Here is a 22545-nt window from a genome sequence, read left to right as displayed (position 1 = left end):
AAGCATCTTTCCTGGGAAACAAAGCTGTAAAATAAACAAAATAGTGATGTAATTAGCCCTCTGTCCTCAACATCAGTATTTACATCAGTATTCCTCAACCTAGTATTTCCAAGTAAATTTAAAAATTTGATCTCGATATAAGTTTGAGTGAGAAAAGTGGGAGTATTTGATCAAACAAATACAAAGCCAAGTTTTTAAGTGTGACAATGTGTAACTTGTCAGTTCCCCTAAAGTTAGGGCAAACAGCAAAGTATTTAAGTTTACAGAAGAAAGAGTTCTGATTAGGCATTAGAGTAATGTCTTCATTTTTAAAGACTTTTGAAATGAAAATAAAGAAACAGAGGAAATTGTGGAAACTACTTTGTAAAATGATGCTATCCTGACCGGATCAGCCAAAGGCATGAGGGTGAATTAAGGAAGTCTATCTGTACACCATACTGTCTATCCTAGACCTTCACTTCCTGTCTCCAACCCACCTGTGTTTCTCAAGCTGCCCCACTCCTCCACAGACACTACAGAGCAATGTGCCACAGCCTACACTGATAGAATCTATGATCCTGATCCATGCATTGCCCTTCTCCACTCAAATTTAACACCTTGTGAGCCATCCCTAAGGTTACACTCTGATTAGAGTGGACTTAATCACAAAAACTATGCCAGAAATATATGCTAATTATTGCCAATTACTTCACATATTTTTTGAACTATTAAACTATGGAAAGGAAAAAAAAACAAATGAACTTTTTTTTTCTCTGGTAAGTGTTCAAGTCTTACTCTAGATACTTTGATTCCCAGAAAATCCTGCCACCTGGTTTACATTATTCCTAAACTGTGGAAGACTCAGTTTTGAATGAGATGTTGCTTATATGCTGGTATGGATTTCTAAAACAATAAACTGTATTAATAGTATGTTTTTTTAACCAATGAAAAAAAAGAAGCCTAAATTCAGCATTCTTTATGTATATTCAGGGCTTATAACAGGATTTGACATTTGATAAAATATACATGTTAAAGCAGGAAGAAATTAGCAAAATACTTGGTCAAATTTCAGGTTATTTTGCTTCATTGGGTGATATTGTACAAAAATGCTATAGTTTTCATTTGTGGAGTTAGAAAATGGCCAAAAGTTATCCAATTTTTATAATATTAGACAATTTGACTATGTAAGCCAGACCAAAGAGATTATTACCTAGTGAGCACTTTAATAGGAAAAATACAAAGAAAAAGTAATACATAAAAAGGTGGGATTTCTATAGAAACATAAAACTTTAGCTTATTTTTATTTTACTCCTCAAGGGATGTCAGTAGATAAAAGATTCTAGTACACTCGAATAAAAGTAGATTGTTACCTTCATGTTAGAGCTTCAGGCAAGTCCCATTGATTGGAAACCTAGATCCGCCCTAAAACAAAAGCCTCAGTGAAGATTCCAAGGGCACAGAGGCATTGGTTTCCACGCGTTCCCAAATTGCTAAGAAGTTGCACTACCACCTGATTTCTACGTAAAGAATTCATGCACAAAAAAGAGGCAATAATTGAAGTCCCAAATTCTTTTGGTTAGCCTTAAAAAAAAAAAAAAAAAAAAACAGTGTGGGAGGGAAAGCAAAATTGATCTCTAATCTTGATCTTAGCTTCTGCCTCTCTCCTCACTGTGCCTGGATGTGGATTCCCCTTTAGTGTTTGCCACCCACCTCAGCAGCTCTTCTTCACTTGCTGTCTCACAAACCTAGGTTTGGCTCCTAAGAAAAACCAGAAGAGGGCTCCAGTCCTGAGTGTCAGACTTCAGGGGATGTCTAGCTCATAGCTGTTTGACTTGAGGATTTGGCTGTACACTACCCACTCCAGATTGTCTCTCTGGGACAGGCTATAGATTCCAACTGCTGATGTTCCCACCTTTTTCTCTGGGATTAGACACTGTGCTTCTCAACCACTGCCCCAACCTCTGTTGCTTCTAATAGAGATGTTTCACCAGGGCTCGAGTTTCAATCTCAAGGTGGCCTCCTAGGCGAAACAGAGTGGTTCTTCTTACCATGCGTGGCCAAGGACACTAGAAAGAGAGTCGGAAGAGAGAGGAACCAATTTCTGGGGGTGACCTACTGCTTTCCAGGAATGGACCTATGCTCTTTACATGGCTTCCACTCAAAGCAACACTGTAAGTTATGATTATTACTCCCATGTTCCAGTTTAAGAAAACTGGAACTCAAAAGTAAAGTTTACATCCTTTATTCTGCTAACCTGTCAATCGAAAGATAGGGGTTCTACTTCTGGCTCTGCCACTAGGTGACCTTGGTCAACTCCCTCAACTTCTTTAGCCCTCAATAGCCACATCTATGAAATACTGTTATTGTATCAGGCTGACCTCTTTGAGACCTCATAGATCTCAAATTCTGTGAAATTATGATAGAAAAAAAGATTACTTCTATGATTGAGGTTGTTAAAGCTTGCTGATAGGTAATGGGATTTTATTACACTATTCTCTCTATTTTTTTGTACAATAAAATTTGCCATAACATAAAGTTGCTAACAACCCTCTAATATCTCAGGAACAACACACCAGTTGATTTTCTGTGAAACACATAAACAAATGGTAATTCGGAAATTATCTTTATTATCTTCATATTTATTTTTCACATGGAATAGATAGGCCAAAACTTCTACTAGTGGTAATTGAATTTTTCCATCTGTTCCACATTTTGTTAAAGCAAAATCCTTATGTAATAAAATCTAACAAGAATATTCCTCTCCACTTAAAAACAGCCCCAAATTTCATCTGGCCTTAATACTTGCAGTTTCCCCTGAGAGAATAAGCAAGCATTTAATTCCCGTGAGAGCCCACTCTGGTATAAGTAAGCCCTGTATTTTATTTACAGTTTTGTCAGGCCTTGTCTAAATTCCTTACTTTAAGGGGACTCTAACTGGATAAGAGCTCTAGGTTCCAACAGACACTTTCATCCTGTGTATGGTTGAGTAGAGAGTCTGAGTCACTGAGAGCTAGAAAATCTGCTCTAAACCACACCATTTCTGCTGGGGTATGCAGTGTTCACCAAAAATGAGCAAGTTAATTGAATGACAAACTACAATTTCCCACAGTTACTAGGGTTCTACAAACAATGTAATATTCTGTTTTGAAAGATCTAAGTTATGAACAGTAACAATTATTCCACATAAATATTATTCATTCAAATTGGGAAAGCTAGAATGCTTAAAATACAAAGAACTAGCAAAACGCAACCAGATGATTGTCATGGGTGATATTATTCTTTTTTCGTAGTACAAAGTCCCTAAACCAATGTAGGAGGAACTGAAAGCTCTGTTTTAAAATGTTTCCTTTATATTTTCATTTAGTTGTTAAACTCTTTCTTATAAAAATTCAGAAAAGAATAGGGATTTTTGCCAGTCTTAAGACTATCTTTCTTCCAGAATGGCAATTTCCCTTCACTCTTTGGAATTCATTGTGAGGCATACAACATTTGATTGGTGAGGGGATCTATCTGAAATGTAAAATTAAAGAGGCACTGCTTTATTGTGTCTTAAAATATTTGGAATCTCAAGCCAATGTATATTTACAGGTTATTTCAGATTGAGAAACAATTTCATATGAGAGTTCATTTATATTATTTATTTCAAAATCCCACCCAGAAAAATAAGATCGAATAAAGAGAACAAAATAACATGTCCATTGCACAGCCATTTGGTTGGCATAAGATTCCTCCAACATGTAAATGTAAAATGCACATTTTTGGACCTGAAAAAAAATTAATCAGAAGTACTCTATTGTAAATGCAAGTAAATGGTTTTAAGAACAGCTGTTGCTGCTGCACGGAGGGCAGATAGTCAGATTGCATGTCAGAAAATAATAACAAGCAAAGATAGTTCTTCTAAGAAATAGCTGGGATGGGCATAAGATACTCCCAAGTAGCACCCCAAATATTTTCATCACACCGAAATAGAGAACAGAAACAATCCCTAGTCAATATTTGAGAGAAAAGTCATAGACACAATCAGGTTTTAATGGGGAAGAGTTTCAGTGCAATAGAGTTTACTCAGCCAATAAGATCTTGGAGATCAGAGAATTTTTATTATTTATTCCTTTTCTTTTTGCATGTTTAGGCCTACATGCTTTAAAAAGCAACCATTCTGTATGAAGGGGTTTCAATGACCAGCTCTAAATCCAGAGTTAGAAGGTTGGAAGTGGTGATCCCAACTATGAGAATTAAAAACTGGAGACATGAGTTCAACTTATTTTCAAGGTACACATTGTAAGAATAGAGTCAGTAAATATAGCCCAAGATTCGTGTTTGTGAGATGCTGTAAATGTCATAATATTACTGCTTTTGTTTATTTTCCTCTGAAGACGAGCAGCAATGTACTCACATTGTGAAAGACTTGTATTTTGGCTATTTTCATTAATCAGCCTCCCACTCCACCCACCATAATCCCCATCCTTCTTCATTTTGCTCCTGCTCCATCCAGGAGGCTCCTCTGTATGGCATGCACCAAGAGCTGCCGTACCCTCTAGCTTCTAGTTTGTTTGGCCAATGGGAAGCACAAGCAAGTATTGGGAGGGTAGAGAAGGATAAGTCCAAGGTATTTATATACTGTCTCAGATCTCGCCCTGCTGGATTCCTGGGAGTTGGGTCCATCTCCACTAACGGTCATGGCTTCCATCAGGTGGCCTTCCCCATGCAGCTATTCTCTGTGACATTAGTAAAACTAAAGCTTTAGTAAATCTTTCATACAGAATGGCTATTTTTTACAGCATGTAGGCCTGAATGTGTAAAAAGAAATAGAATAAGTAAAAATGCTCTGATCTCCAAGATCATATTGTCTGGGTAAACTTTATTCTTCTGAAACTCTTCCTCATTAAAAAACTGATCTATCTATGACTTTCCCCCTCACCCTCTGCAACATGTAGCAATCCAAAAGTGACACCACATACCTGGGTGAACTGAAGAACTTAGCTTCACAACAAAAGATTTTAAAAATGCAGGGGCAGTTGATTCCACACCACGTGTCCATATGAATAGCTTGATTAGCTGGTGCACAAGCTTGACAGGTCTTGGAGAATGACTGAGTCACCTCAAACCTAAACTGCAGTTCCAGTTGAGGAAAAATCACTACAGTCCTCAGCAGCTAGTATACAGCTATTGACTTAGCCAATTTGGAAAAAAAAAAAAATCTGACAAAGATAATCAGAAGCAGTTTGCTTCACTGAGACAAAGGTATATATTTACTATTTTCCTCAAAGCAAGGTCAATTCTTCTACCCTCTGTCATAATTTAGTCCTTTGTAGTCTTTATATGCCATAGAACATCATATTGCCTTGTTCATTACAGTGACGATGTTATACTAGATGCATCTAGTGGCCAGGAATTAAGAACCCTGGATACCTTAGTAAGAGCTATGATATCAGAGGACGGAAGCTAAATTCTGTGAAGTTTTAGAGGTTTGCCGCATTGGTGAAATTTCTAAGAATCCGGGGATCTAGAAAATGTCAAAATATTGCTTTAACAGTGAGAGAAGTTTGCTACATCTTTTATTACCTACCACAAAGAAAGAGGCACAATGCTTGGCAGACCTTTTTTGGATTTTGGAGCAGAATTTGCCAGGTATAGTTGTCAGTTTGGAGCGGATTCCACATCAAGAAAAGGCTTTGCAACAGGTCCAATCTGTGATACAAGCCCTCCAGACACTCGGACCTCATGATCCAGCAAAGCCTGAGGAGTTATTAGTTTGTGCCGTACATAGAGAAGCTGAGGTAGGAGATCTGGAAGGCTGGAGGACAGGGAGGTTCAGGTTTCTATTCCTTAGCTACTTCCTGCCTGAATTGGCTATCTCCACTGAAAGACTCCGCTGTTCTCTTCCCTCCCCATAGGGCCTGTCTCTAGCACTCTCACACCTGCTCCCTCCTGTGCCCTTTTAGGCCTAGGAGGGCAGTGGCTCCAGCTATTTCTAAGCCTGCAGCTCTGCACCATTATTTGATGATGTTCCCCTGCCAATTTATAAATAGTCTGTTTATTAATCTCTTCTGTTTGAATGTGCCATCTCTTCCCTATGCCTGCTTGTTTTCAGCAAAATATAGAGAATCTAGTGAAACAGAGGTCCACTCTAAAGCATTTACTAGAAGCTTTTAGATATTTAGTGGTAGTGCAATCACAGTAAGAAAATATAGAATTGCGAAGATAAATTGAGTTACTAAATGTGAAATGCATTGCTCAGTGCCTGGCACTCACTAGGTGTTCAATTTATGTCATTCCTTCTTCCTCAGCCTCTCCCCTCCCCCTACTCTATTACTTTCAGTTGCCACACAGCTCTTCTTCACTGGCACCTAGTCCTTGAATGAGGTACTTTATACAGCGTTAGTCATTCCCATAGCACTTCTGGTGAGGGCACTGTGCTTTTGTCACTAACCACACTGTCCTCTGCTGGTCTTTCTCTTTGATTCCTAAACTAATATTTCTTTCAAACCACCATATTAAAGCTGGCTAAAATTAGGGAATCCCTTCCAATGCACGTGACTATTGTAGCACTGTGTAATGTTCCAGGTCAGATCATATATGTATTTTTAGATTTATCCCATCTGTTTATGATTCATCAGCCTCTTTATAGGTAGGCTCATCCAAACATGGGATAATTCTTTCCTCACTGTGTGACAACTTCCTCCATCCCCCGTTTTCTACCACTATCTGAAATTTCTTGGAATTGAACTTATAAACTGTCTTTCTAAAAAGGGTGGCAAACTTGGAAAACTCTTATAAGTTCAGTATTTATTGAGTGCCTACTTGACACTAGAAATACAATAGTGAGTACTTTCCTGCCTTTAAGGAATTTGTAGTCTGGTTGGGAGCTCCCAGCTTATGCTCCCCAGAGCATAAATCCCTTTCCTAAAACATTGCATTCTATTGTCTAAAGGTGGGTAAAGTTCCTAACTCCCCACTATGCTAAGGAAAACTGTGTGTCATAACAACTCAGGCACAGGATCAAGAAGGACTGCACTGCATTCATACCCTGACTCTACCACTTACTAGCTAAGGAACTTTTTAGTGGATTACTTAAACTTTCCACCCAGGGTTGTTTTGACTATACATAGTTTATTTTTTGTTTTGATCGGTTTTTTCTTTTTTCTTTTTTTTGTGGTGGCTGGCCAATATGGGATCGAACCATGGACTTTGGTATTATCAGCATCACACTGTAACTGACTGAGCTAACCAGCAAGCCCTATTTTGAGATTTAAAAGTTATAATCTATGTAACTCAGCTAGTACAATACCTGGCACATAGTAACCATTCTTTAAATCATTGCTCAAAAAGAAGTCTCCTAAAGACATGCATTAGGGGTGGGGAGAGGATTGAGAACAGAGAAAGAAGCATGGTGAGTGATTCTCAAGCATAGGTTTTTCATAATTCAGCTTATCCAATGCCCTCAGTTCTGTATTTTAAGTGGATTTATCTGTGTGTTGCATTTTAAGACAACTTTCAAATGCCAGATGTTTAGCTTTCAGTTCACAAACATGAATTAGGCACCAGCCAAGAAATTAGTTGCCTGCCACCACACATGCAAAATCAAACTTTCCTAGTACAAATATTTTCATTTAATGTACAAGCTTCCAACCAATTCTCCTTCTCCTACAGCTTTCAGTCGAGATGGTTTATTCCACTCCTTTTGTTTTTTAATACCTTGTCTAATGAAGTTATGCTTAAATAAAGCACATGATAATTTTTTGCCAAATTGTTATCACCACTTATGTTACACAAGTTAATGTACATTTTCCCCTTTTTTTCCTACAATTCTTAGATAGTAAAAGGACATTCATTATGAGAAAAGATTCACCTATGTAAGAAGCACAGTTCACTATTTTTATTAGTAAGACAGGTACCACTCTTTATTTCTTGGTGAAACCAGCTATTACGTAAGTAGAGAATCACATCAAGATTGATATCATCCACTCGTGTTATCGCCTGTGTAATTCTTTCCAGTGATTCACACAAGGTACTGTTGAAGAAACACTATTTTGGCATCTATAGATATGATGTCTCTGCCATTGTCACTGGGTATACCTGTGACCTTGGGCAAGTCACTTCGCCTCACTTCACACATGTAGCATGAGGGTGGAAGGGACACATTCATAATGACTCTTCCCTTTCTAGAAACTTACATCATGTACCAGATCCTTCTTTTGTGTGTCTCTAGATAGGTGTGTAACATACCTATCCATGCTGGACATACCTACACACAGGTCACAGAGCATTGATTTAATTTATGTTGACCAAAGAAGACATAAGACTATTTCAAATATGAGAGAAATTAAGTAAGATAAATAAAACACTGCTCTTCAAATGCACTGAGTGACTAATTAAGAATTATTTTGTTTTGGTGACAATAGCCACAATGTAATAAACGCTAAGTGGAAAGCAAATAACATTTCCCAAGAGGCTGTTTTGAAAATGATTTTAGTACTGCCCATTAGATGTTTGCATATGACTTGGAACTCATTTTTCATCTTTGCCCAGAACCCAAATATACACCAGCCTAGAAAAGTAAGGCAATAAAGCAAGAGACCTTTGTATCGCAGTCCAGTGAAAGAAAACAACGTTATTCTCTAAAAAAAAAAAAAAAAAAGCTTCTAACAATGATTGCTTTGAATCCACTGCTATTAATGTTTCTACACAGGGTAGGCATCCACCTTTATACAAAACTGGCAGTGTTCAAAATGTCAGAAAACTCATTTAGCAGTATAAAAGCATCCCTGTTCTATGCATAAAATGCTTTGTCCCTGGCAAGGTTGAACTAATCACATAGTAAAGTGTACAGGGTTAGCAAAGAGACACCTGCATGGCCATTACATCCCAAAGGGGGAGAGGAAAGACAGTTTTTCACTATTGCTTATCTACAGCTGAGAAAAATGTAAATTTACCTGAGAATAGATCTTAATTTTATTGTATGGCCACATACAGCTAAAAGCCTTATTAGGGAAACTGATTCAGATGCAAGTGTTTCCATAAAATGTCCTAGTGTGATAAATAATGTTAATTAATGACTGATAAGATGTGATGCATTCAAGGTCAAAATGCCAAAAAAAAAAAAAAAATGCTAGTTTGGGGAATTACATTTATTTTTAGAGGAGAGTAGTATCAAAAACAGTAGCCTTTCTGCAATAGGATTAGAATCAGTTTCTTCGTCCCTGTCCCCTCTTTTACCACACAGACAGAATCTGAATCTTCAAGGGACAGTTTGGAATTCTCAGCTCTAAGTTAAAAGATGACTTTCAAAAATTCTTGCCTATGTGATTGCAGGGAATACTCTGATGAAGACAACCTTCCAGGAGTTACCAGATAAGAAGAAAATCAAAGTTTGTAGAGTAACATAAATGAATGTTCTTTTTAATTAAAATAATATATTAAAAATATTAGATAAATTGATTGTTTCTTAATAATATTATCGTGTACAATGAATATCCTGAGCATGTTTTTTCAGGTTTTCTCTTGAGTAATTTATATACAGATATATTTTAAAGTGCTTTTAATAGAATTAGGAAACACGAATTTTTGGCTAGATATAGAGAATTTTCCAAAAATTACTGTTGACTAGTACTGTAACAACTTCTTTTATGACGTACCCTCATGAGACTCCTCTAGAGTATATTTGATCAATATTGGGAATGGTATAGTGGATAAGAGATTAGACATAAAGTAACCTTAAAAAAAATTTCATTCTTTAAAGGACATTTCACAACACTTCACAGCAGCCAAAAGGTAGAAATAACCCAAGTGTCCACCAACAGAATAATAAACAAAATGTGGTATATACATATATACATACGGTGGCATATTATTTGACTGTAAAAAAGAATCAGGTATTAACACATGCTACAATTTGACTGAACCTTGAAAACAATATGCTAAGTGAAAGAAGCCAGAAACAAAAAGTCACATATTATATGATTACATTTATATGAAATATCCAGAATAGGAAAATCCATACAAACAGAAAGAAAATTAGTCATTGCTAGGTTCTGGGGAGAGGGGGGAATGGGAACTGACTGCTTAATGGGTATGAAGTTTTCTTCTGAATAATGAAAATGTTTTGGGTGTACTAAATACCACCGAATTGAACAGTAAAATTATTAATTTTATGTTATGTGAATTTCACATCAATTTTTAAAAAAGAAAAAAGTTTTAATGATTAGGACAGTTTGGCGTTACTGGAGAAGAAATATGTAGCCCAATGAAACAATAGAAAACCTAGAAAAAGTTATAAATATCAGGGAGATTCAAAAAGTTTGTGGAAAAATAGAATTTAAAAATAATATGAATCTTTTCATGAACTTTTTGAAGTACCCTTACATATATGAAAAATATTTCATAGCTATAATTCTATGTTACACTTGTAAATAAAAATAAAATTCTGCATTAAATTTAGTCACTGTTGTCATATGTCACTAAGAGAAGAAAGTAATTTATATATAAAATTACTCCATTGATTTGAAACAGAAGAATTCACATCTCCAAAGTTTTGACAAAGTACTGGTGAGGTAAACATAAGAATATAGTCCAATATGCCTTTCAAAAGAGAATTACATATTTATATAAATTTCTTAAATGTATCAAGGGTTAGAGAGGTGAGTTGATGAGCCAGTTAGCTGCCAATTATCTATGACAATAAAGTTACAGCACATGACCTGAGTTGATGATCCAAAAAAATTCACTCTTTGCTTTGGAAATTGTTATGATTATTTTTAGGATCTTTATCTCTGTGCTAAAATGTGTTTCTATTGCTTTACATGCGATGACTTGGATTCTAGCTTGGAAGCAATAGAAAAACAATTCAAAAAGGCAGCCTTTTCATTAAAGATGAAAGATATGCCTGTAATTATTTCATTTGTGTAGGCCATTCCCTTGCCATATCTCTTACTCTGCATGTGTCCTTCTAATTTTTGCACCAAATTTAAATGTTTCAATTAAACCTATAACCTGGAGATGCTTAATTCTCTCTTCATTTTTGTCTGCCTCAGAGTAAAGATTACCTCATCATTTTTACTCATATAGTAAATTATTATTGACTGCTAACTATGACATAGGCATTATTCTATATAACGGGTATGTAGCTCTGAAAAAAACAGATAAACTTCCTTGCCCTTATGGAATTTACTTCCCAGGGAAAGCATGCTCATCTCATCAATGACCTCTATTCATGAGAAAATTACATGTGGGAACCCTACACCTTATAGACTGGGGGTCTTCAGTTCCAGGGCAAGTTTATGGTACAGTGCAATGGGGTCCTGATCCATACACCAAGGACCTATGTTTAAATCCCAGCCCCATAATTATAAGTCATGAGATGGAAATTACCTATCCTGGCTGAGTCTCCATTCCTACTACAGAGTATTATCAACACTAAATTCAAGGGATTGTCCTGGGGATTAAATGAGATGATACACATGAAAAAAAATTATAAATTTTAAAATATAAATTTTACATATATATATAAAATCAGTTATAGAGGTAGGTATACAGAACTATAAGTTTTTAAAAAATTTTTTACAATTATCACAAATTCATTTATTTTGGTGTCCTTGTTGTTACCAGTAACTTCTTTTCTTTTTTAAAAAATTTTATTTTATAAAAAAAATAAATAAATAAAATAAAATAAAATAAAAAATTTTATTTTATCAATATACGGTGTAGTTGATTTTCGTGTCCCTTTACCAAATCTTCACTCCTGGTGACTTTCATTGTACCTGATAAATGGAAGATGCTCATTAAGGTTTGGGTGAATGAATGAATGAATTATTCACAAACAAGATTATGAACTATATAAAGGTTATCTTCAGTATATCCAGCATTACCTTTATTCACTGCATAGTCTCACAGTTGCCTGCCATTAATTTAAGAAAAAAAAAAAAAAAAAAAGCTTTTTACCTACCAGGAAATAGTTGTATTTACTTTTAAACAGGAGCAACCATAATTTTTTTTTAATTAAGAAGCCATTTATTATAGCACCAAAAAGTATTAAATACTTAGAATAAATGTACAAAATACATGCAGCATCCCTACACTGAAAATTGTATATCTTAATAGGAAGCAATTTCAAAAGAAATAAAATGTCGTGATTTTAAATTAGAGAAATCAACATTACAAAGATATTAATTACCCTCAAATTGATTTATAAAGTGAGTGCAACCCCAATCAGGATCTAAACAGGGTTTGCTTGTTTTTTGTTTTTGTTTTTGTTTTTGTTTTTATTTTTGTTTTTAGTGGAGCTAGACAAATTTATTCTAAAATTTGTATGGAAACACAAAGGGCCAAGCAGAGCCAACCCACTCTTCAAGGAAGATAAGGTGAGATTTCTTTTATAGAATATCACAACTTATTATAATGCTGCAATAATTCCAATAGTGTGGTATTGGTACCAGGATAGAAAAATAGACCAATGTCACAGAACAAAAAGACCATAAATATATCCACTTGATTTATGTCAAAGTGGCCCTACAACACAATGGGGAAAGGGTGGACTTTTCCATAAATGGTGATGGTTTTATTGGATATCCATGTGGCAAAAATTGAACTTAACCCCTACTTCTCACCGCACACACAAAACAATTCCAGGTGAAGTACAGATCTAAATGTGAAAAGCAAAGTAATACAGTTTTATAAGATAATACAAGATCATATATACATAACCTTAAGTTAGGTAGAGATTTCTTAAATATGAAGCAAAAAGTCCTACCAATAAGGGGGGAAATAATAAATTAAACCACTTTAATATGTAGAAATTGTGTTCATAAAAAGATGGCAGTAAGAAAGTTAAAAAACAAGTCACAGAATGTGGAATGAGTAAATATATTTGCTATACATATAACTGACACGGGGGTATGTGCAGGAAAAATAAAGCACAAGCACCAAAATCAATAAGGAAAAAACACACAACCCAAAAGAAAAATGGGCATGAGACCTATTAACCAACTGTCCATCAAATATATGAAAAAGTGTAGAACAGTACTGGTCATCAGGAAAATCAAATTAAAACTACAATGAAATAGTACTGCATACTTACTAGAATGGCTAAAATCAGAGGACTTTCAGTACCAAGAGATGGCAAGGATGTGGAGCAATTGGAATCTTCATCCATGCCTGATTAATGCTTAAATTGATACAAAGAATTTGGAGATCTATTTGGCAGTATCCACTAAAACTGAATATATACATACACAAAACATGACAATTCCAGTACTAGGATTATTTCCAACAGAAAGGCTTGCACGTGTCTCTCAAGAGGCATATAGAAGAATTTTCATAGCAGCAGTATCATAAGAGTCAAAAACTGGAAACAATCCCAATTTCCATCAACAGAGAAATAGATAAGTTGGAGAACCTTTGTCCAGTATAACAATAAATAGCAATGACAGAGAAAGAAATACTGCTACTCGTAACAACATGGATTAATCTTACAGGCATAATGTTGTAAGAAAGAAGCCAGGCACAGAAAATACGTATTTTATAATTCCATTTATATGACTTTTCAAACAGGCCAAACTAAACTGTAGTGGAAGAAGGAAAAGACAGAAATTGGGAGTGCATGAGAAGAAAGATCTTCTATAGTGCTAGTAATTTTCTGTTTCTTGATCTGAAAGGTGGATAATGCCTTGATCTCTACATTTACATTTTGTATACATTTTGATAAACAGGTCATATTTTAAATAAAAAATTCAAAAACATGGTAAGCAATATTTTTTTCTAGAAAAGCTTTAAAACAGCATAAGGACAACTTTCTAATTTTATTACTTTTAAGTTCAGGCACGCATTAAAGGTAGGATTACTAAACATTTAGATAAAATTCTTACTGAGGTGGAAAATAATCATGGTTTAGCAAAGAAAAAAAACTATGTCTGACTAGTCTAAGCCATTTAAATTTCCGAAAACCACTGAGAAGTTTCCACATCAAAAACTGAAAGAAAAAAAATGCTAACAAAATGACTACAGGTTGGGGGATCGTTTGTCATGGATAAGAAATTGGCTCAGAACAAGGGGAAAAAATAAAGGGAAAGAACAGATTGTACGCTCTCAATTAAAATGTATAAGAATATGAGTTCATATAAGAACACGCACAATTTGGCTTGTTGATAAATAATGTTTAGGGGTAAACAACAGACTCTTTATGTTTACTTTAGCTAAACTTTGATGAAGGGTAAAAGTCTGCTCTCATCTTTCCTCCCCTTCCCCTCAGAAAGTTTTTTTGTGTTGGTTTTTGTTTATCTACTTCACACAGATTGAGAGGGGATTATGGTGTACATTGTGCTGGGCACGGGAGCTTCTGTGATTATCAAGCCAGGAGATGACTTCACTGAATTTGTATTCTACTAGAGGATATAGACAATAATCATGCAAACAAATAAATAAGCAAAATAAGTGCAGACTGCAAAAACTGTAATGAAGGAAATTAAAATGATATGAGATTCCATTAAAATGTTATGAGATAGAGTGTAGTTTAACTAGGGTGGGAGCTACTTCAGAAACTGGTTAGAAAAGGCCCACTTTAGAAGGGGAAATTTCATCAAAGACCTTAGGGATAAAATGTATTCATTCACTTAATTCGGCAAATACATACAGAGCACTTACTATGTGACAGACACCATCCTAGATTCTAGAAAAGGTAGAAAATCAACAACAGACAAGAGAGACAAAGATGCAGGCTTCACAACATTGAAGTCACAAAAACAAACAAACCAACAAACAAATACACCTTTCCTGCTGTTGCAACAATGACTGCAAATAACCTGGATGGGAAAAGCCTTGATGGGTTCATTAAACTTCTAAAAGGCCAGAACATTAACATAGTGAACAATTGGGAGAGTGGCTTGTGATGATGCATTTGAAGAAGTTGGCAGAGACCAAACCACGTGTGATTCTGTGGGTCTTAGAAAGAAGTCTGATTTTTATAATTAGAAGCCACTGATGGGTTTTAAGCAGAAGAATGGTATAATTAGATTTAATTTTAAAACCACACTTGCTGCTTTGTGGAGAATGGCAGTTAACAGTAAACTTAAAGAAACAAGCTAATAAGCTATATTCCAAGCAAGAGAAGATAGTGATCTGAACTGAGATAGGAAAGTGGAGAGAAAAAGAAGTAGACAGATTTGGAGAATAATTTGGAAACACAACTAACAAAAATAACAGGTAAATGGGCACAGTAAGAAAAAGAAAAAAAAATAACAAATTACTCTTTTGTTTCCAGAAGAAACAACTAGATGGATTTTTATGCCAGTTACTGAGGTGGCAAAAGAAGAGAGGAGTTTGAAGAAGAGATTTAGGGTAGAAAATCATGAGCTTCTGCTTTTTGATGGATTATATTTGAGAGGCATATGAAACACCCAATTACGGTGTCAGATTAGCACTTTGATATGCAAGTCAAGAGTTCAGTGATGAATATAAACATTTGAGAGCCATCAAAATAAATATTAATTCACATCCATGTCAAAAAATGAGATCACCTTGGAAAAACATGTTGAAGAAGCAAAAAAGATCAAGGACCTAGAATTAAGGAGCCTAAGGCACATAAAGTAGAGGAGGGGTAACCAGCCAAGAAAATTAAGAAGACGCTGCCATTAAGTTAAAGAAAATCAGTAAGGTGGTGGAACAGAAGCCAAAGGAGAAAAGGGGGTGGGAAGAAAAAGAGTGATCGACACTCTTACATAATGGAGAGAGACAGCAAGAAGTACACTGTATTATGTTCATGTTGAGCTAGTTAAGAGGATCTCCAGTGAAATGCGGGCACGGAGTGGTGGCCACAGAAGCCTGATCACAGTGGGTTGACATGTAAATTGAAGAGGATGAAGTGAGACAGCACAGTGATGAGAGTGAATATAAAAGAGAAGTTATGGGAGGTTTGAAGAGAGAAGAGGCGGCATGAAATTTTCATCTTAGAAGTGGAAACATGACCCCATCAGAAGAAAATAGCAGAATCAATGAGTGGTATTGAGTGGAAGTTTGAGATTTGAGATGCAATCTTCCCCTAGCAAAGTTTCCTAACTCAAGTTCAATTATAAAAAAAAAAAAGGCAAATGGCAGGGTTTTGCAGGGTAACTAAAATGGAAGGGCAGGGGGCAAGGGATTGAAGGATATCTGCAGTGAAGTTTGCAGGAAGGAGAAGAATGAATAGCTAGGAACAGAAATGAAGGAGAACGCCAGTCCAACACTCGCAGACTTCATCTAATCTGTATGAGAAAGAACAAGCAGCTTTCTCTTGACAGGGACACAGTAGAGCTGACAGTATAAAGGGATAGACGGGTTTTGATAAGGTGATAATATAAGGGAATGTTCCTAGAAGAGATGGAACGTATGAGGTAATTTTCTAATGAAGAACAAGAGAAATAAGATGGGAGTGGGAGGATCAAGTTAAGATCTGGGCAGAACAGTATGGGGAATGAGAGTTTTTGTAGCATAACATGTAATGGCATTAATCCATCTCTAAGAGGAAGAAGGATATCCAGACTATTAATCGAGTACAAAAATAATATCCTTACTGGTGTGGAAGTTAATTAGAAAGGAGTTGCACAGGCTCGAACTAGTGTCCATGCATAGGCAACAGTGCCCAAGATTAGTGACACTGTGATAGCTCTCACAGTCTGGGAGCAGCTTCCAAGAACTTTGAACCATATAATGCCCCATCAGCTTCCAACCATTCTTCAAAACATTTCTCAGTTCCCACTTTTTGAAGTGAAATTTTTCTTACCTCTCCAGACTGCAGTGTTTGAATTCCTACGGTGCTTACCATCCGCATCATTCTTATTAACTACATATTAAATAGTTCTAGGAATTGTTTTATATATATTCAACTGGTTGTTGCAAGAATTTGGTAAGGTCATAAAATGCAGATACTTCATTTTATCTGTACATAAAGGGTATACGTCTCTCAAATCACAAATCCAGATCTTCAGATAACAAACTCAATTTTTCCACAGCTGAAATCAGTGTTTTCCCATTCCTCTTGATGAAAAAAACTTAACCTGATCCATTCCAGGTATATTCAGACATTTATGGGTTTCCTAAAAAATGTTTAAATGATATCTGTAAGGTATGTTCATTGGTCCTGGAATACTGAGCTAAGGAATTACACTTTGAAACTCAAAAATGTAAATTTAAAAGAAATTAATCATTACCTCATATGGCTAATAATGGAACATTTCTTCTAGAAGAATGCTCAAGCCAGTCATTTATTCAACAGATATTCAGTACCTGCTATTGATCCCAAAGCTCACATTAGACACAAGTGGAGACAAAAGTTGATATGACAGAGTTCCTTGTCTCAGAATACTTTTAGCATATTAATATAACTATAAAGTTTTTTCCAATAACTAGATGCTTTGTGTTGTATTTAGAACTATGATGGATCTATAAAATAATACTAATACTATTTAGAAGAAAAGGAATGAGGAAATAAGGAAGACAGGGAGGGAGAAAGGAATTTGAAGAAGGTCTTCAACTTTTGAGGATGATCTTAAGAAAGAAAAACCACCCTATTCCATATGACCACCTCAACCTCTGTCAATAGCTAAAGGCCAGATTCAGAATGAACAGATCGGGAGTGGCAGATCTTATATGTTTTTATATTCTAAAGGCAGGTATTTTCAGTAACAGTGAAATAATCTGTCTTCACATAGAATGTTGGCATGAGTCACAATGTGGGCCTGGACTGCCACTGAGGGGTTATAAAAACTTTTTCTCAACAAACCACTACTTTCATGATATTACAAATGAACTATTAATCAAAAAAAAGAATCTGCTGGTGAAAACATGTATAAATGGTAGGCCCCACGTATGACCCTTTAAAAATGATAAACCAAAACTTTAGGCTTTCTCTGAATGATATTGTTATATTCAAAATTAATATTGTTCATTTTTTCATCCAACAAACATTTCTACAGTTCTACTATGCATTAAATACCTAGAAGATCTTAAAATGTTTCTTTAATAAATTTCTACTTCCAAGTAGGCTTTTCCAATCTGAAAACAAAAATATTTCAATGGTTCTTTTGTTTCTTAACACAGAAAAAAAGTATTCTCCCACACAGCTGGATAAGCAATAGCATAATATTTTAATATAAGAAATATGCAACGGTAGAGAAAAAATAAGTTTAGTAAATGCTTGTCATAATTTATTTTTTAAATGCACAACAAAGACAACACGAAATTATAAAAATTTTAATACTAGAATATCCTATGAAACACAGTTATTCCTTGGTTTATTAATGTAATTTTGAGATTAGAAATGTGCTTTAATGAATACTTAAAAATCTACTAGACCATAGGGAAAAAAACCCAGAAGGGTCATGAAGAAACTAACAGAAACCAAACAAGCAAATTACAAAGTATGCCTTATTCAATTAAAGTTCAGATAAACTAGTGTACACGTCTTACAAATTTAAGCTGTCCCTAGGCATTCATAACTTGTACAGCCAAACCTTACGGCTGATTTTTGTTGGGAACTCTAGCATTACCACAGTTTGCAGTCAATATTGAACGAATCTTCTCAATTCTTGCTCTTTTCTCTGTTAGGTTAGTGAGCCAAGATATTAGTCAAATAACTGCCTAGCATAAATCTACAAAAGGGCATCATACTTTATCTTTAAAGGTAAAGATCAACGCTGAATGAAAAATGTAGATTGGTCCTTACAATTGTATATCCACAAGGGTACTTCAAAAAGTTCGTGGAAAATAGAATTAAAAGAAAATACAAATCTTTCCATGAACTTTTTGAAGTACCTTCATACGTGACCTCATTGAAAGAATTCTTGTTTTAACTTGGTAAGAGTTAATTATTACCTAATCTGTATCTATGTCCTAAGTTAAAAAGTATATGATAAAAACAGATGATAGATGATAAATAGAGAGGTAACATACAATATAGGTTATTTCTATTACATAGTTAAGAATGAACATATATACATGTATAACATATACACACACACACACAGAAATCTGGAACAACAGAAATTTTCAAGGCATTCTTACAGAATAATCATACTATTGCCCATTTATTTAACACCTCCCCATTTTTTACTTAGACTAAATTTGCATATTTTTCTTTTTATAATAAGTACATTCTAAGATGTTGTGGTGGGCAGGGGGAGGGGGTCAGGGGTGGGGCTACACCATAGCTGGGTCAGTCGCTGGCCTGGTTGCTTTGTTAGTGGAAGGAGCTGAGTCCCACGTAGGGGGAGGCCACCCCACCCCCCATCCCACCCCCACTGCCTCAGGACCCTGCAGGCTTCATAAATTTGCATTTTGAATTGTGATTCAGACTTTTTCCTGCTCACCAAGAAAAAAAATAGATATTCATGTTCACTAGAATAAAGAAATTTATATTAAAATGTGAGGAAGTAAAACCGATTCTACTTATTTAAAAAAAGAGCATAGAGTTGTAGATCTTCCATGTTTGTCCAATATAAAGGATGCCTTGAGAGAACACAGTTTGGATTTTCATTTACATTCACTCCACACTCAAAATATCACAATATTTGGAAGAAAAGTTTTCAAAGGGAGAAGAGTGAATAAAAATGTAATAAAATATCAAGATTTTACTTGATAGCTAAGTTATAATTCATCCATAACTAAATTGCATAACAAAGATAAAACTATGAAGGACTCTTTCAGTTACTGTCAGAGGTGGTCTCTGTTCTTGCAATAGTAATACAGATACAATAAATTGTCTCAGCTATAGCTGATCTATAGAGAAGTTAAAGCCAAAGGTAGAAGAATGTTCACTTCAGCATCCTCATCTACCCTCTATATTAATAGAGCAACTCTCCCAAGAAATAGTACTAATTATAAAAAATGTAGTAAACTCTTAATCTCTGTCGAGTTTTGTATTAGTTTGTTAGGGCTGTCATAACCAGACTGGGCTATTTGCGTTAAGGCCCACCCTAACATCCTCATTTTAACTTAATCACATCTTTAAAGGCTCTATTCTCCAAAACAGTCTCATTCTGAGGTCAGTGGGTCAGGGTTTCAACATATAAATTTGAGAGAATACAATCTAGCTCATAGCAATTATTACTAGTGTTATTATCATGATCACTGTATTAGTCCACTTTAAAACATTGTTTTCCTTAATCTTCATAGCCACCCTTAAAAGTAGGTCTTCTTATTTCCATTTAACAGACGGTCCTAAGACCTTAAGTGTCTTCATCAAGATTCTTCAACAAGAAATGGAGAAAGTAGAATGTCTTCTCTGAAATTAAGTTTCTTCTGGAAAGTACGTACCAAGAAAATTTCCATTGTTGACATACTTTCTGTACCGTCGCTCTTTCCAGCCTGCTCTTAGAAAAGCCCAGCTTACAGGGCATGCTTCCCTTAGTCAGTTACAGCACCCCCATGCAAATCATTACCATAATTTGTTGGTCCAGCAAAATTACTTCAATTCTTAGTCGCAAAATCTTTCTCCTCTGCTCAGAGAGATACAAAGCTTTGACCCTGGGGAGGTGATGAGCTCTTGTTCTTCATCATGGAGCGTCTTGCATCAGGGTTTGATCTTTATTGTTTGGGAAAGAAAAGGCACCATCTTGAAAATGGCCAAAAGAGCATCACTAAGTATCTGAGACTAAAACACTCGCACTTGCCTGGAAGTCGAGAGTGGTTTCCATGGCAACAGCTTTGGGGAAGGACAACGGGCAGCTACAGGGTTTTTTTTAGCTGTGGTTTTTAAATTTTCCTAACATGAACCAGATATTCAAATATATGATAAGCTATTCAACTAAGTTCAACACATACTCTGAGACCCTGCTCTGCAGCCTCTGCATTTGGGAAGGTCTTTATTTTACTTGGTCTATGGTTTTTTTAGGAGTTCCAATACTTCCTCATGTTTGTAGAGATCTCTCTACAGGCCTCCATATCATGTTATTCTATCAGACCACACAGATGTCTTTATTCTTGTTTCTCTTTACAATCCTTATTTCATTCCTTTCTCTTCTCCAAGTAATAAAGCAACTGAACAAAAAATGCTTTCCTACAAAGCTTAGGCAAAAATCTAAGTTATTTTGTTCCTATTTAGAAGCATTTAGATGTAACAAAAATTTGTTAGGGGAATATATTTAAAGCTATGACTAAAATGATACATTTCATCCTGTATAATTTTCATTTGTTTGTGTTTCATTGTTAGAAATAAAGATATGCTGTAAGAATTTCTAATGATTTAAGCTGGCAGGGTATGTTTTCTTGTATGTCACATGTTTTTGCAAATACAAAACTATTAAATGATTTTATTGTTCTCTTGCTCCTAAATGCCATATAACAGAATAGCATTTTGAATTAATCCCTCTTACTAGTCCATACAGATGACATCTATAATAAATTTTTTATATTTTCCCAAATGGGTGAAATTATAGCAGATAGTATTGCATTTTAAAACAACATAATACTAACAACAGAAAGCTCATCACAGAAAAACAAATTCAATTTCAATAAGAAAAAAAGAAAATTAGTTCCACTATATAATAATAATTTAGAACATTTATGCCTTTTTTACTCACTCAATTCTTCCACCATTTTTAAATTATCTTTTTTATTCAACTATAAAAAGAGGGAATTATTGTAGCCTTCATTGACTTTCTGAATCTGTCCTGAATCACCGAAATGAGTGGTTCCCCTGGACTTTTCACAATAGACTTCCTGTGAACTATTTTGTTTTTGCACCTCCACCCAAGTTAAGGCAGTTCTCAGGCTCAAATATGGCACACCGCCCATCAACACCAATTTATTTTAAACATTCTATTTGCCAGTTGAAAAGGAAAAGTAAATGAGATATATATGGGTTGGGGTTTATTAGATTTGCGAGATAAATTTTCTTTATCCTAGAAAATACTTAGCAAAGGAACCAGTTAATTCATAACTATTTTAATGGCAAGTCTGAAATGGCAGATGTTCATTTCTGCTGATATATTAAGTTCAGTACTGGCATTAAATTCAATAACATGCAAAGATGTAAACTTTGAGAAGGTTAGTTTTAATATAAAAATCTATATGCTGACCTTTTAAGATTTTCTGTTGGTCAGAACTTAGAAAGTCAGCAGTAAATTTTTAAATATGGCACAGTCAATGTATTGGTAATGTGTGCTCATGATTTCTGCCAGCTGGCACCAACAGAGGAACTTCACCCACAATGCTAAGCAGAAGTTTAGTAAATGTATTTCTTAAAAAATGAGGCATAGGAATTGAAGGTATAATTAACTTATAAACTCTTACTAAGTAGAAGTCACTGGACTTATCTTGAGAATAAAACAATGCCTAAGATCAAAGGCAGTGCCTTCAAGAAGTTTACAAGATCCTTTAGGAAAGAAGACATAAATAAGAAATATGCCAACCCAAGGAACTAATTGCCTAATTCCTATTCTTTTGAGAAATGAAATATTTCATGGATCAACAAACATTCTCTCATACTCTTTTTTTTTTTTTTTTTTTTTTTTGTCTTTTTCGTGACCTGCACTCAGCCAGTGAATGCACCGGCCATTCCTATATAGGATCCGAACCTGCAGCGGGAGCGTCGCTGAGCTCCCA

Source organism: Cynocephalus volans, chromosome 9 (genome assembly GCF_027409185.1).
Source record: "Cynocephalus volans isolate mCynVol1 chromosome 9, mCynVol1.pri, whole genome shotgun sequence".
Lineage (NCBI taxonomy): Eukaryota > Metazoa > Chordata > Mammalia > Dermoptera > Cynocephalidae > Cynocephalus > Cynocephalus volans.
The sequence above is the reverse complement of the archived record's forward strand: the minus strand, read 5'-3'. Positions refer to the sequence as shown.